The sequence below is a fragment of the Amblyraja radiata genome, chromosome 12 (genome assembly GCF_010909765.2).
Source record: "Amblyraja radiata isolate CabotCenter1 chromosome 12, sAmbRad1.1.pri, whole genome shotgun sequence".
Taxonomy (NCBI): Eukaryota; Metazoa; Chordata; class Chondrichthyes; order Rajiformes; family Rajidae; genus Amblyraja; species Amblyraja radiata.
In genome coordinates this window covers 42,907,822-42,923,302 of record NC_045967.1, presented here as the reverse complement: position 1 = coordinate 42,923,302, position 15,481 = coordinate 42,907,822, and positions in this window count along the sequence as shown.

Sequence of the window (15,481 nt, the reverse complement as noted above, 5' to 3'; positions counted from 1 at the left end):
GTGGAAGAGAGTTGCACTGGGGTTTGAAAACAGGTGGAACTTTGCTCACACATGTGGGGCTTTGGATGGCAAGCATGTGGCAATTCGTAAACCACCCCGGAGGTGGCTCAAATTATTTCAATTACAAGAAATTCCACTCAATTGTACTCATGGCGGTGGTTGATTATAACTACGACTTCCTGTATGTTGATGTGGGCACACCTGGAAGTGTTGGTGATGGCTGGATTTGGAAAGAAACCTGGCTTGGAAAGAAAATGGAAGGTGGAACAGCAGGCATGCCTGATCCAGAACCTCTGTCAGGAGAAGACAGCCCGGACATCCCATATGCGATGGTTGCTGATGAAGCCTTTGCACTACGGCCCTGGATTATGAAGCCATATCCACAGAGGAATCTAACTAGGGAACAGAGGATCTTCAATTACAGGCTGTCAAGGGCCAGGAGGGTAGTAGAAAATTATTTTGGCATCTTGGCAAACAGATTTAGATGCTTGCTCAAGACAATGGAGCAGAGGCCCAAGAATGTGGAGAGTATAGTATACGCAGCATGTGTTCTGCACAACCTGATCCGAATGAGAGGTGCAGCTGCTGGATCAGCAACATCCATCCAGGACGGTGACATAGTGGATAGTGACACAGGGGAAGTAACACTAGGTGCTTGGAGAAGTGGTGCGAACAAGTTGAAAATGGTTTCACTGCAGCGTTTGAAAGGTAACTCTGGCACATCCAGTGTGAAAGAGCAAAGAGACCATCTCTGCGCTTACTACAATTCACAATTGGGGAGTGTGCCGTGGCAGGACAGCTATATTGATGGGTAGCCGACCACAGGAACACTACTGCATGTTATAAGCTGACTTCCTAGTGTTGTCCTCTGAAAAGTGCTTCCTATAAGATGTTCGTCCGCAAAACCTGCCGTTTAGAACATTGCATTGTCCCTTTAAATGCCTGAGTTCACGCTTGTAGCGGAGGTTGATGGATATAATGTGTTTTAAATAATCTCGCGTGCCTCATTTGTTGTATTTCGTGTTTGCGAGGCCCTTTTACAGACAAATGTTTTGTGTGATGCATCTCCTCTCACTATGTGACAGAATTCGTCTTCTTATATTGTCAAATAGGAATAAAGACTTTGTATCACATTTACCGTGCTGATTGTCTTATTTCATTTTCTACCAAGAGGTGAAGAACACGTTTAAATAGCTGAACATTTCAGGGTCCTGCACACTCAAAAATGTAAATGAGTGAAAATGTGATTATATCACCTCCATTATGGTATTTTGTGTTTCAGCATGAGAGGGATTATAACATTAGAGACATTCATCTTGTAGTGATGTATTAATGACGATTTGCAGACATCAAGCTGATAGTAAAAAATAAATTTATATAGTGAGGTAAACAAGCAATGACAATCAAAATGCTTTATCACACTTCAGGATATAATAAAATGTGGAGCCACCAACAGAAAAAAAAATGCACAAGAGTAAAGGACACATTAATTAACATACAGACATTTACAAAGGACTATAGATGTCACACCAAATGGTGAGTGGCCAACAAATTAAATTAACGGAAACTCAAACTGTTATTTGAAACACCACAAAAAATATTCTCAGCTTCCGAGGGTTAACTGGGGTAGTTGACGTCAGCGCAACCTGCTGCACTTTCTTGAAAAGGACTTTGTGCACGGACCTCTCCGTAAACAACAGGCAAAGGTGTATTTCGAGCAGTCTGCAGCTCTGCAAACATCAGAGGTGATGGTGAGTGTCTCTAGAAGGAAATTAAGAAGTACATGTGAAAAATTTCTCACGGACCTTACAATTGCGGGACCTTTCATTAAAGTTCCCTTTGAAGATCAGAGTTCTTCTCTTGAATCTCATTAACACCTCATGAATAAGTTGTTGTCCATATGCAGATGCTAATGTTTATTTTTTAATTTATATCGCACTAAACACAATAGTTTACCTGTTCAGCACGGAATGGTGGATGTCCCCCCATTGCACGCGGCAATCCATAGGGCCTGTCTGTGTACTCTAGAATCACAGAGTTATGTATTAGTCAATGTAAAAAAACCCCACAGATTATGAATCAAGTTAGGGAAGCGCACATATCTTTGTTAATACCTGGTCATAGAAGTAAGGCGGGCGAGGCTGAGGAACCAGTGGACGCTGCGCCTCAGGTGCATGTGCTTCTATTAACTGCACAGACAACACCACACATTAAAACTATGTTGCTTTCTGATGTGAGAAATAAAGAGTTTTAACAGAGACGCTGAATGAAGGGAATAATTTTAAGAATAGATCTATACCTTGTTATTTCTATAAGTGATCGCACCATTTATCATATTCCATGAAAAATCCCATTCACCATCACTTATTTCATCTTCCATCATTGAGCGACAGAAGTCGAATGTCCTGTGCGTGAAGCCCATTGGTGTCACGCGTCCTTCCTGCAACAATCTTTCGCAGTCTCGAATAGTTTTATGGAGCTGAAAATTCAGAGCGCAAATATAAAAATCAGCAAAATGCTGGGTGGGTGCATTGTCCAATAAGCATCAAGTTTATATACTCACACTACTAATGCTGTCTACATCTGTCCCTTCTTCAGCACCTCTGGGTGTGGTGAGGTCGATGCTTGCACTGTGCCTACTGCGGTGCTGTTGGCTGGTGGATGGGCTCGGTGTGGAAGTCCCTTCCAGAGGATCATCCAACGCCTGTTCAATTATGTGTTTTTCCTGTAGGAATTACATGAAGTCATTTACACATGGATTTGTCATAGAGAATCTCATTGCATTGGTACCACTCCACCAGTTCCCCCTCTTGTTCCCTGTTGAAGTTATATGGCCTTACCTTCTGCCATCTTACCTTTATGTTATCGTCTGCTGAGGATATTGGGGAGGCAACAGCTACTGGGGAGGCAATCTCAAATCCACCTTGATCACCCTCTCCCTGCTCCAAGGAGCCCACAGGCAGTGGTATCTCTGGCATCTCCTCTTGCTGAGTTTCCTCCTCATTTACCTGCATGGCTAAAAACTTTCTGACTTTCTTTGACCCCTTTCTTTGCGCTTTTCTGAGAGGCATCTCTGCAAGTCTTTTTACTGTGAAAAAGATTCTCAAACAATGACAATTAGGTGGGACGTCCTCGATGGACACATGGTCCATTGGCGATATTGAGACCACCTTTTTTACTCACCTTATGTCCCTTCTGGACATAATGTGGGCGGCGCGACTCACCCGTTGCAGCGGCCCCTACAGCCTGTCTGTCTTTTTTTTTTTTTTTGTCTAGTTAAATGTAGTGTAATAACTCAATTTGGTCAGTTTTCGGGATATAGAATTAATTGGAATAAAAGTGAAATCATGCCAATAACAAAATTCAATTTACATACAATACAACAATCCCCTTTTAAAATAGTTAAAGATAAATTTAAATACTTAGGAATCTATGTAACTAAGACATATGCCTCTTTATTTAAACTAAATTTCCCACCCTTACTGAATAAACTACATAAGAATATTCAATACTGGAAAACACTCCCCATTTCTATGCTTGGGAGAATTAATGCTATAAAAATGATTTTTTTACCGCAACTGCTGTACCTATTTCAATTAATTCCGATATATATTCCAAAAACTTTTTTCAAAAAAGTCGACTCCATTGTTACAAGTTTTGCCTGGGATTATAAGAATCATAGAATAAGTAAAAAACATTTATGTAAGTCAAAGATAAATGGAGGTTTGGCTTTGCCAAATTTCTTATTTTATTTTTGGGCAGTCCATATTAAAAACATGAATTTCTGGCTGGAAGAAATGGATCGACAACCAGATTGGTTAATGATGGAAAAGGAAGACTGTCTACCTTTTGAAATAGGTCAGATCATATTTGCCCCCACAAAACTGCACAAAAAAACCTATTAAAAAAACCCCATAATACATAGTGGAATACGAATTTGGAAACAAATAAAAAAAGATTTAAAATTGAATAATATACCACTATGCCTTCCCATTGTAAATAATCCTTTATTCAAATCATCCTTTATGGACAAAGGTTTCACACAATGGAAAAATTATGGAATCAAAAATATTGGACATCTTTATGGAAAAGGCACTTTTCTTTCATTTCAAGAGTTACAACAGAATTATGGACTGCACTCAAATAATTTCTTCAGATATCTACAAATTAGAGATTATGTTAAATCTAATACACAAGTCTACAGGAGTAGGGAATCAGAAATTCTTGATGAATGTTTGAACAAGCATCCTAATACTGAAAAACTAATAGCTTATATTTATAACACCCTACTAAACAACGAGGTACCACCGACCGAACCATATAGATAAAAATGGGAAAATGAAATAGGTCACCCTATAACGAAAGATATGTGGGACGAAAGTTTACAACAAATACATCAATGTTCATTAAATGCCAGACATACTTTAATACAATTCAAGGTCTTACATAGACTACACTACTCTAAAATAAAACTAAATAGAATCTTCCCACAAATCTCTCCTATTTGTGATAAATGTCTACATCTAGAGGCTAATTTAACACATACGTTTGCAAACTGTATAAAAGTTAAACATTTCTGGACTGATATTTTTGAAATAACTTCAGAAGTTATTAATACAAAACTGGACCCAAACACAAAATTAATAATACTTGGAATATCAGAACAAAGTTTAACACTCACAACAAACCAAAGAAATTACCTTGACTACAGTATAATAATCGGGAAAAAATTAATATTAAAATTTTGGAAAGGCCCTACAACCCCCACAATTAATAAGGCCCTACAACCCCCACAAACAATCGGAGACCCTATACTTAGAAAGAATTAGACTTGTCTTAATGGACAAACAAGATGTTTTCGATAAAATCTGGGCTCCATTCATTAACTATCTGAAGGGATAGATTGGCACAGCACGAGGACCCAACTGAAACTTGAACTCAGGATCAGATGAAAAGCTATACTTTATAATCTACGAACCTATCTCCATTGACGTATTACAGGTAACCCATTCCACCTCCTCTGTTTTTCTGTTTTTTTTAATTTGTAACTTTCTACCCTCTTTCTCTCTCTTTCTATAAAAAATAAAAACACTAGAAGCAGAAGTAATTGATAATTGAAAATTTTAATAATGTATGACTGATGTATATGAAAAGTCTTTTTACTATAATATGTAACTATACTTTATAATATGTCTACTTCTAATAAAAATAATTAAAAAAAATTGTTTTAAAAAAAGAGATAGAGTCGAGTCAGAGAGTCATAGAGTGATACAGTGTGGAAACAGGCCCTTCGGTCCAACTTGCCCACACCGGCCAACATGTCCCAGCTAAACTGGTCCCACCTTCCTGTGCTTGGTCAATATCCCTCCAAACGTCCTAATAGAGTCAAGAACGTTTCATTTTCATATGTTCCGAAACGGGACAATAAAATTCTGCAAAACAGTTCTGCAAACACAGAGCTCAAAAGATAATATAATAAGCAAACAAAAAGAAGTTCAATTAAAAAAAACTGTTATTAGTGCAAAACAAAACACAAACCCCAAGTCCCTAATGCAATCAAGGCAGTATGCGAAGTTTGAAAGTCTTGTACCCCGACTTTTCATTTTCATTTTCATTTTCTGAACTTATTCATTAGTTTATTATGGGGCACCTTATCAAAGATTATAAAACCACAAGACATAAGGGGCTGTCCCACTGCGGCGACCTAATCTGCGAGTTTAGAAGAGTTTGCCCTCGACTCAAACTCGCAGCATGGTTAATACGTGGTCCTAGGAGGTCCTATGAGGTCACTGGAACTCTCCTTCATGCTCGAGGGAAGTTCCCGCGTACTCGCGGCCTCAATGTGGTCGAGGAAAATTTGTCAGCATGTTGAAAAATTTTCCGCGAGGAAAAATTGGTCAGCATGGTTCTTTTGAACTCGTAGTGCAGTGGAGTGGGGTCGCTATGTAGTTATAGGCAGTCGAGGGCAGCTATAGGCAATCTCCTTCGCTGACCGGGCATTTTAATTGGCTCATTGGAGTTTTCAGGACCAAGGAAAACCAACCGGTAATGTAAAATGCCCGCTAACTTTATTCTGGCTTCTTAAAAGTGTCTCCACGCCTTCTCCCCCCCTTCTCTCCCCTTCTCTCCCATTTTACCTTCCTGTTCATCGCGGGTGTGAATTTCAGACAGCACTCCCCCGCTTTCCCTGGCTCCGCCTTTGCGATGTGTGTGTGTGTGTGTGTGTGTGCAGTTGGTCGATCCAGCTCGCGGTTTCATCGCTGACGGTCAATCCAGCTCAAGGTTTTCCAGGCGAGTGCCCTCGAGCTTGAAGGTCGAAGACAGTCGCTGAAAGGTCGCATCAGTGGGACGGGCCCTATAGGAGCAGAATAAGGCCATTCAGCCATTGAGTCAACTCCACAATTCAATCATGGATGATCTATTTTTCGCTCCCAACCTCATTCTTTGCCTTAAAAATACCCAATGCCTTGGCCTGCACAACCATCTGTAGCAATGAATTCCACACATTCACCACACTCTGGCTAAAAATATTCCTCCTCATCTCCATTTTGAAGCTACATCCTTTTATCTGGAAGCTGTGCCCTCTGGTTCTATACTCTCCCATTACTGCAAACATCTTATCCACATCCTTTCTATCTATGCCTTTGCTAGTTTAGATAAATTACTTTTACTATATTACCATAACCTTCTCTTTTATTTTGGAAAAATATCAGCTAGGTTAGACAAGCAATTTATGGTGATGATTCATTCTTGTACTTCTTATTTCTAGGTGTTCTTCTGATCTGTGATTTAGTATGGATTATGTTATTTTCCAGATGTCTGGTCTAAAGTTCCCTGGGCAAAAACTTCGTACATATAAGTATCAGAAATTTTGGATCAACAAAATGTTAAGAAATGTATAAAATATTGTAAAAAGAAATACACAGAAGCAATTTAAAAGCCAGTGTATCCCTGAAGCATTCTCTGTTTTTATTCCAAATAGACGAACAAGAGGAAAGGAAGAAATGAAGCAGATCCTGTTGAATTTGTTCTCTTCATTGGAATATTTTTGCATCAAATCTGGATCCTTAATGAGGCTAATGCTGGAAATTGATGCAAGCACTTCAATTCAATATATGCAAAAGGTACATATCTGCCCAGAAGAAAAGTCACCTGACTTGCTCTCTGAATTCAATGCTCCTCACGCACCTGCTGTCTTGCTGTAATGGACCTCAAAATTAACCCTATACCGTTAAGTAGATAAGCAAGAATTTGCAATATAAGATTGTAAACCATCTTGATTGAGTTGAAGTACCAAGATGAATTGTGATTTGATGCAGCAGCATTGAAAAACAATCAATTTGGTCACTGTCACTAAAACCAAGGCTACATTGTAAGCTATATTTAGTCTGCAGACTTCTCATAACGGAGACCACTGAGTGACAAACGTGCATTGGTCACCAAGAGCAAAAGGAGAGACTAAATATAGGCAAATGCTATTGAAAAAACAATTTGTTCAGTCTGAATATAACTGAAGTGATGTAATATCCATCACTCTTATTGCTTGTTCTAAATGGTCCGTGTTAGAAGCGGTGACTTCACACATTAAGCTTCTGGCACTTCCATTTTTAATCCAGGTCTATATAGAGAAATTGGAGATTCTTTATCCAGCAATGACTGCATTCCAGAAAATATCAAGTAAATTCAGGATTATATATCATGTTTTACGCTGATTGATGCTGGGTCTTATCATTTAACAGGACGTTGTATGGAGGGGAGATCTAAAATAGGATACCATTAAGAGGGATAGCACAGTAAAGATCTATATTTGGGACCAAGGCTTAACTTTCTTATGGATTCTTACCTGAGCGGAGTTTGAAGACAATAAAATCAAACACAAGGCAAAAAGGTGTCATAGGTGTGCAATACTATATGAAGGGCCAAATATCCTAATTCTCAAGATACAAGATACAAGATACATTTATTTGTCACAGTGAAATGAGATTACCATACAGCCATACAATAAAAGTTAAAGAACACAATACACGATAGAGTTCAACATAAAATATCCCCACACAGCAGAATCAAGGTTTCCCACGGTGAGGGAAGGCACCAAAGTCAGTCTCTTGTTCTAGATGTTCACCCGTGGTCGGGGCCTCCCCGAGCCCTCTGCAGTCGCCGTTACGGGCGGCCCGATGTTCAGGCCCGCTCGCCGGGCTGATGTAAGTTCGATGTCGGGGCTGGGGGACCTCCGCAGTGGCTTGGACATCAGAGTCGGCCATCTCCTACTGCAGTCCGCGGCTCCCAAAGTCCGCAGGCCGCGCCGGGCGGAGATTCAACACTGGCGGCCCTCGGCAAAGGGCCCCAGGACTCCGCGATGTTGTTCAGCGCCGGCCACGCTGGAAGTTCTACGAACCACAGCTCCACGATGTTGGAGCAGCAGCCCAACTCTCCGGAGCTCCAAACGGCGATCCAGGTAGGCATCGCCCGCTCCGCGGTGAATCCAGCGCTGCGCCGCCGCTGTTGTAGCTTTGGTACGGTTCCCGGTCCCCGGCAGGAAAGGCCGCTCCAATCCAGGTGGTAGGCCGCGAGGTGGGGGGCGAGGACGCGACTCGGAGAAATAGTCGCGTCCCCGCCAGGAAGCGACTGGGAAACAGTTTCCCCCTTACTCTGCCCCCCTCCCCCACATAGAAAAACTAAAGATTCTACTCCTTTTCCTCATGACCTTATTATAACTAATCTTGTAGGCTTCTAGCCTTTGACACCTGTACTCTGGATTTTAAAAGCAGCATGTGAATTTAGCTGGTACTTAGTGTCTATCTTACAAAGAGGCAGCTAGAATGTCTTCGGTGAAAGGAATAGATTGGTAAGTTCTGTAGGATTGATGGCTTCCCCTGTCTACGTATGTCTACAGCTTGCTGTCAACTGTATTAACAACAGCAATCCACAATTCCAGACCAGAAGATATAATAAAAGAGAAGAGATTTGTTTTGTGTAGTGACCCAACCCTGTGATCTCCTGTAGTTCACCCACTTTTTTCCTAACCTCCACAAATGAAGTTCATACCTCTGACTATATATTACCGCAAGGGCACCACCGTGGCACAGCAGTAGAGTTGCTGCCGTACAGTGCAGGTGAGTCAGGTTCGATCCTGACTATGGGTGCTGCCTGTAAGGAGTTTGTACGTTCTCCACTTGACCTACGTGTGTTTACCCGAGTGCTCCGGTTTCCTCCCACACTCCAAAGTTATACAGGTTTGTAGGCTAATTTGCTTAGTAAAATTGTAAATTGTCCCTTTTGTGTGTAGGACAGCATTAGTGTGCAGGGATAGTGATCAACGCAGAATCGATGGGCCGAAGGGCCTGTTTCCGCGCTGTATCTCTAAACTAAACTAAAGCAAGCTCTTGATATCTATCCCCTCTCACCTCTGACTTCAGTGAGTCCGATTCTGGTCTCTCTGATCATCATTGACATTCTATCTCAGGTCACAGACACTACTGTTCCCTCTGCACTTTTAAACATCTATCACGAGGATCCAATCATACATGTTCTGACATACCCATTTTAGATGTAGCTCAAATTTGATAGCGCCACCAGCAATCCTGCTAAATAAACACCTAAATAACATATAAAGTACTTAGGATGCCAATGCAATTTTATTATTCTTCTGCAGAACCACTGCCAGGTGGAGTCCGTAGAGTTTGACCTCATCAGCATCTTTAACAGCATCACTGGTAATTACCATGAAAACAGAAAATCAAGTCCTTTGATTAAAGTGCTGGGGGAACTCAGCAGGCCAGCATCTTAGGAGGAAGATGGACAGACCATGTTTCAGGTTAGGATTCTTCGTCAGTCTCTTCTGTCTTTACAAGCTTGTACACGTGCCTCCCACCTTTACTTGCATCTGCGCAGTTTAATTTAAATGTGATTAAAGGATTACTTTTTTCTGGAACGTTAATAAACAGCACCTTTTGAAATATAAACTCTTTGTAGTGTTTTATGATTATGACCCACAACCAGCTGAAGTAGAAGAACGTGGGAAAATCTGCCTATGGTATCACCAGAATATGATTTAATGTAAAGGCTTGCTCAGGCAGTAGAGTCTTTAGGATAAAATGGGGAGGGAGCAGGTATTAGGATAAAAACAACTGTTGTAGCTTGAACATACCTTTGACCCAATTGCGGTCAAAAATTGTCCGTATTCCTCCACCCCGTAGAATTTCATCTAGTGATTTCCAATGAATTCAATTCAGGTGGTAGCAATATTCATACCAGAGCAACTAAGCTTGTGTAAAAACAATGGAATTAATTGCTATGTTCACTAGGTTGTGGAGGAGAGGAAAAACTGGCCCTTCTTCCTGCCACTGATAGTTATTATTGCAAGTCGAAATGGACCAATAGCTTGTGAACATTAGCACATGCCTGCTAGAGAAAGTATCTCATTTATTCCAGAAATAACAACACACAGTGCTGGAGCAACTCAGGTCAGGCAGCATCTCTGAAGAACATTGATAGGTGACGTTTAGGATCAGGACTGACTCAAAACGTCACCCATCCGTGTTCTCCAGAGATGCTGGCTGACCCACTGAGTTACTCCAGCACTGTGTGTCATTTTTTTGGAAACCAGCATTTGCAGTTCCTTGTATCTACTGCAGAAAGAAAGCTGTTAGGTCAACAACAATGTTAAAATACAAGAAGGACAGATTAGCAGGTGTTCAAAGGAGGTACATGGAAGCAGTCTCGTTTCTCAGATCATTGTTGTAAGGGCAGGAAAGGACATTACTGGAGGAGTAATTAATTCGAGGTTAATTGAAGTTGAAAGATTCCAGATCTGTTCCTCTGTCACTAGACAATAGACAAAAGATGCAGGAGTAAGCCATTCGGCCCTTTGAGCCAGCACTGCCATTCGCTGTGATCATGGCTGATCATCCACATTTAGTACCCTGTTCCTGCCTTCTTACCATATCCCCTGACTCCGCTATCTTTAAGAGCTGTATCTAACTTTCTCTTGAAAGTATCCAGAGAATTGGCCTCCACTGCCTTCTAAGGCAGAGAATTCCACAGATGCACAACTCCCTGGGTGATAAAGCTTTTCCTCATCTCCGTTCTAAATGGCCTATCCCTTATTCTTAAACTGTGGCCCCTGGTTCTGGACACCCCCAACATTGGGAACATGTTTCCTGCCTCTAGCGTGTCCAATTCCTTAATAATCTTATGTTTCAATAAGATCCCCCCCCATCCTTCTAAATTCCAGAGTATACAAGCCAAACCGCTGTATTCTATCAACATATGACAGTCCCGCCATCCCGGGAATTAACCTTGTGAACCTACGCTGCACTTCCTCAATAGCAAGAATATCCTTCCTCAAATTTGGAGACCAAAACTGCACACAATACTTCAGTTGTGGTCTCACTAGGGCCCTGTACAACTGCAGAAGAACCTCTTTGCTCCTATACTCAACTCCTCTTTTTATGAAGGCCAACATGCCTTTAGCTTTCTTCACTGCATGTAATACCTGCATGCTTACTTTCAGTGACTGATGAACAAGGACCCCTAGATCTCTTTGTACTTCCCCTTTTCCCAACTTGACACCATTCAGATAATTATCTGCCTTCCTGTTTTTGCCACCAAAGTGGATGACCTCACATTTATCCACATTAAACTGCATCTGCCATGCATCTGCCCACTCACCCAACCTGTCCAAGTCACCCTGCATCCTCATAGCATCCTCCTCACAGTTCACACTGCCCCCCAGCTTTGTGTCAACTGCAAATTTGCTAATGTTACTTTTAATCCCTTCATCTAAATCATCAATGTATATTGTAAATAGCAGCAGTCCCAGCACAGAGCCTGTGGTACCCCACTAGCCACTGCCTGCCATTCTGAAAGACCCATTAATCCCTACTTTTTGTTTCCTGTTTGCCAACCAATTTTCTTTCTATGTCAGTACCCTATGTGCTCTCATTTTGCCCACTAATCTCCTTTGTGGGACCTTATCAAAGGCTTTCTGAAAATCCAGATACACTACATCCACTGGCTCTCCCTTGTCCATTTTCCTAGTTACATCCTCAAAAAATTCCATAAGATTAGTCAAGCATGATTTCCCCTTCATAAATCCATGCTGACTCGGACCGATCCTGTTTCTGCTACCCAAATGTGCTGCTATGTCATATTTTATAATTGACTCCAGCATCTTCCCCACCACTGATGTCAGACTAACTGGTCTATATTTCCCCGTTTTCTCTCTCCTGACTTTCTTAAAAATTGGGATAACATAGCTCGCCTCCAATCCACAGGATCTGATCCTGAATCTGTGGCAGGGGCTACGGATTGTAACCAACTACCGGAGCACCCCTCCCTCATCCGCAAGTGCCGGCACCTCCCTAGCTGATGACCTGAACTCCTTTTACGCTCGTTTCGAGAGGGGCAACACCACTCCAGGTCTGCCGACTATCGACAATACTGCCAGCGGGCTGGCTACCGAAGCTGAAGGGAGGAATGTGCACACATTCTCGCTGTCCGAGCACGACGTGAGGAGGGCTCTGACACGGGTGAACATGAGAAAATCTGCAGGCCCAGATGGCATCTCGGGGCGAGTACTCAAGTCCTGTGCTACGCAGCTAGCTCCAGTGCTCATTACATTATTCAACCTCTCCCTGGACAAGTCCGTGGTCCCTGCCTGCTTCAAAAAATCCACCATTGTACCGGTACCAAAAAATGCCTCCCCGGCCTGTCTGAATGACTACCGTCCGGTGGCCCTTACCTCGGTAGTCATGAAATGCTTTGAGAGGCTGGTGAAGAAATACATCTGCGCCTTCCTCCCTTGGAACATGGACCCGTTGCAGTTCGCATACCGTCCGAACAGATCCACGGATGATGCAATCTCCCAGGTCTTGCACACCGCTCTCTCCCATCTGGACAGCCAGAAGGGGGGCTACGTGAGGATGCTGTTCATAGACTACAGTTCAGCCTTCAACACAATAGTCCCCACCAGACTGGCCGGGAAGCTAATGGAATTGGGGCTCAACACCTCCCTGTGTGCCTGGGTCCCGGACTTTCTCACCGCCAGGCCCCAGGTAGTCAAGATGGGAGGGAATACATCGAAGTCCCTCACCCTGAGCACAGGATCGCCCCAGGGTTGCGTCCTCAGCCCCCTATTGTACTCCCTGTACACACATGACTATGTGGCTAGGTTCAGCTCCAACTCATTAATTAAGTTTGCTGATGACACTGTGGTGGTGGGCCTGATCTCAGACAACGACGAGAAGGCCTACTGGGAGGAGGTGGCTGGTCTAGCACTCTGGTGCCAGGATAACAGCCTCCTCTTGAACATCAAAAAAACGAAGGAGCTGATCATGGACTTTAGGAGGGCACATCATCCGAGGACGTACACTCCATTGAGGATAAATGGGGATCCTGTGGATAGGGTGAACTGTTTTAAATATCTGGGAGTCCACATCTCCGAGGATATGACATGGGCATCACACGCCTCAGCACTCGTGAGTAAGGCAAGGCAGCGCCTTTACCACCTCAGGCAATTGAGGAAATTCAGAGTGTCTCCGAGGATCCTCCAGTGCTTCTACGCAGCGGCGGTGGAAAGCATCTTGTCCGGGAACATTACCATCTGGTTTGGGAATTGCTCTGCCAAGGACAAGAAGGCTCTGCAGAGAGTAGTGCGTTCGGCCGAACGCACTATGGGAACTTCACTTGCCCCCCTGCAGGAACTATACATCAGGAGGTGCAACTCCAGAGCCAACAATATCATGAGAGACCCCTTCCACCCCTGCAACGGACTGTTCCAGCTGCTACGGTCAGGCAAACGCCTCCGTTGCCATGCGGTGAGAACGGAAAGAGGTTGAGAAGGAGTTTCTTCCCGGAGGCCATTCGGACTGTAAACGCCTATCTCACCAGGGACTAACTCTACTGAACGTTTCTCCTTCCATTATTTATTATGTAAAAGAATATGTGTGTTATGATTGTGTTTGTAGTTTGTTTGGTTGTTTGGTTGTTTGTCTTTTGCACAAACGTCCGCGAGCATTGCCACTTTCATTTCACTGCACATCTCGTATGTGTATGTGACAAATAAACTTGACTTGACTTGATTTGACTATAAAACATTAGAAAATGATCACCATTGCGTCCACGATTTCTGTAGCCACTTCCTTAAGTACCCTGGGATGCAGACCATCAGGCCCTGGGGATTTATCAGCCTTCAGTCCCATCAGTCACCCTATATACTCTTATTTGAAAGGCAAAATGGAGGTCCTCTAACATAAAAACAGTAGCACAATTCTGAAATAATTTTTTCCTTAAATATTTTTACTTATGAGCCATTCCATCATGCTTTTTGGTTAGAAGAGAATTTGTTCTATGAAGCCATGCTTAAAGGAAGCAAAGGGTAGAGTATTGTTAAGGGCTTGGACACGCTAGAGGCAGGAAACATGTTCCCGATGTTGGAGGAGTCCAGAACCAGGGGCCACAGTTTAAGAATAAGGAGTAAGCCATTTAGAACGGAGATGGTGAGTCTGTGGAATTTGCAGAGCCTCAGAGGGCAGTGGAGGCAGGTTCTCTGGATGCTTTCAAGAGAGAGCTAGATGGGGCTCTTAAAAATATTGGAGTCAGGGGATATGGGGAGAAGGCAGGAATGGGGTACTGAGTGGGGATGATCAGCCATGATCACATTGAATGGCGGTGCTGGCTCGAAGGGCCGAATGGCCTAATCCTGCACCTATTGTCTATTGTCTATTGGTGTCTGTTTGCTGCGGACCACTCTCTGACCTGTGCTATCTTTAAACCTGCACTAAGAGCATAGGATAAATAAATGTACCACATCATTTCCTTGCTATATTACCAATAAAATGATTAAAGCAAATAATGACATTAAATTAATTCTTACACGGGCGGCAGTCTGAGATCGCAACTTGCTGCCTCATAGCTCCAGTGACTTGGGTTCGATTGTGACCTCTGTTGCAGTCTGGGTGGAGTTTGCCCATTCTGCCTGTGACTGTGTGGGTGACTCTGGCTTCCTCTCACATCCCAAAGACGTATTGGTCGGTACATTAATCAGCCACTGTAAATACCCTTTGGTTTGTAGGTGAGAGGTAGAAACTGAAGGTAATTTATGGGAATACAGGGAGAAAAAAAAAATGTGATGTGTGAATGTAAATGAGCGATTGATGTTCGACTCAGACTTGGTGGGCAGAACAGCCTGTTTCCTTGTTACAAAAAATGTTCATCATTTAATTCTAATTGTAAGTAAATTGAGAAGTAAATCACTCAGATAAGGAAGAGAAAGGCTGATGCCAGGAATAGAAAGAGTATAGCAAGCAGCATTATTTTGAGTCTGCAACAGTTAAATTAGGGATTATGGGCCTGTCCCAATTAGGCGATCGTTCAGCGGACTGCCGGCGGACTGTCAAGTTGCCGGCAGTTGCCTGAAAAACCGGCAACTGGAACGGCGACTGTCAGAGTGGAACACACACACAAACACATTGTTTCCTTC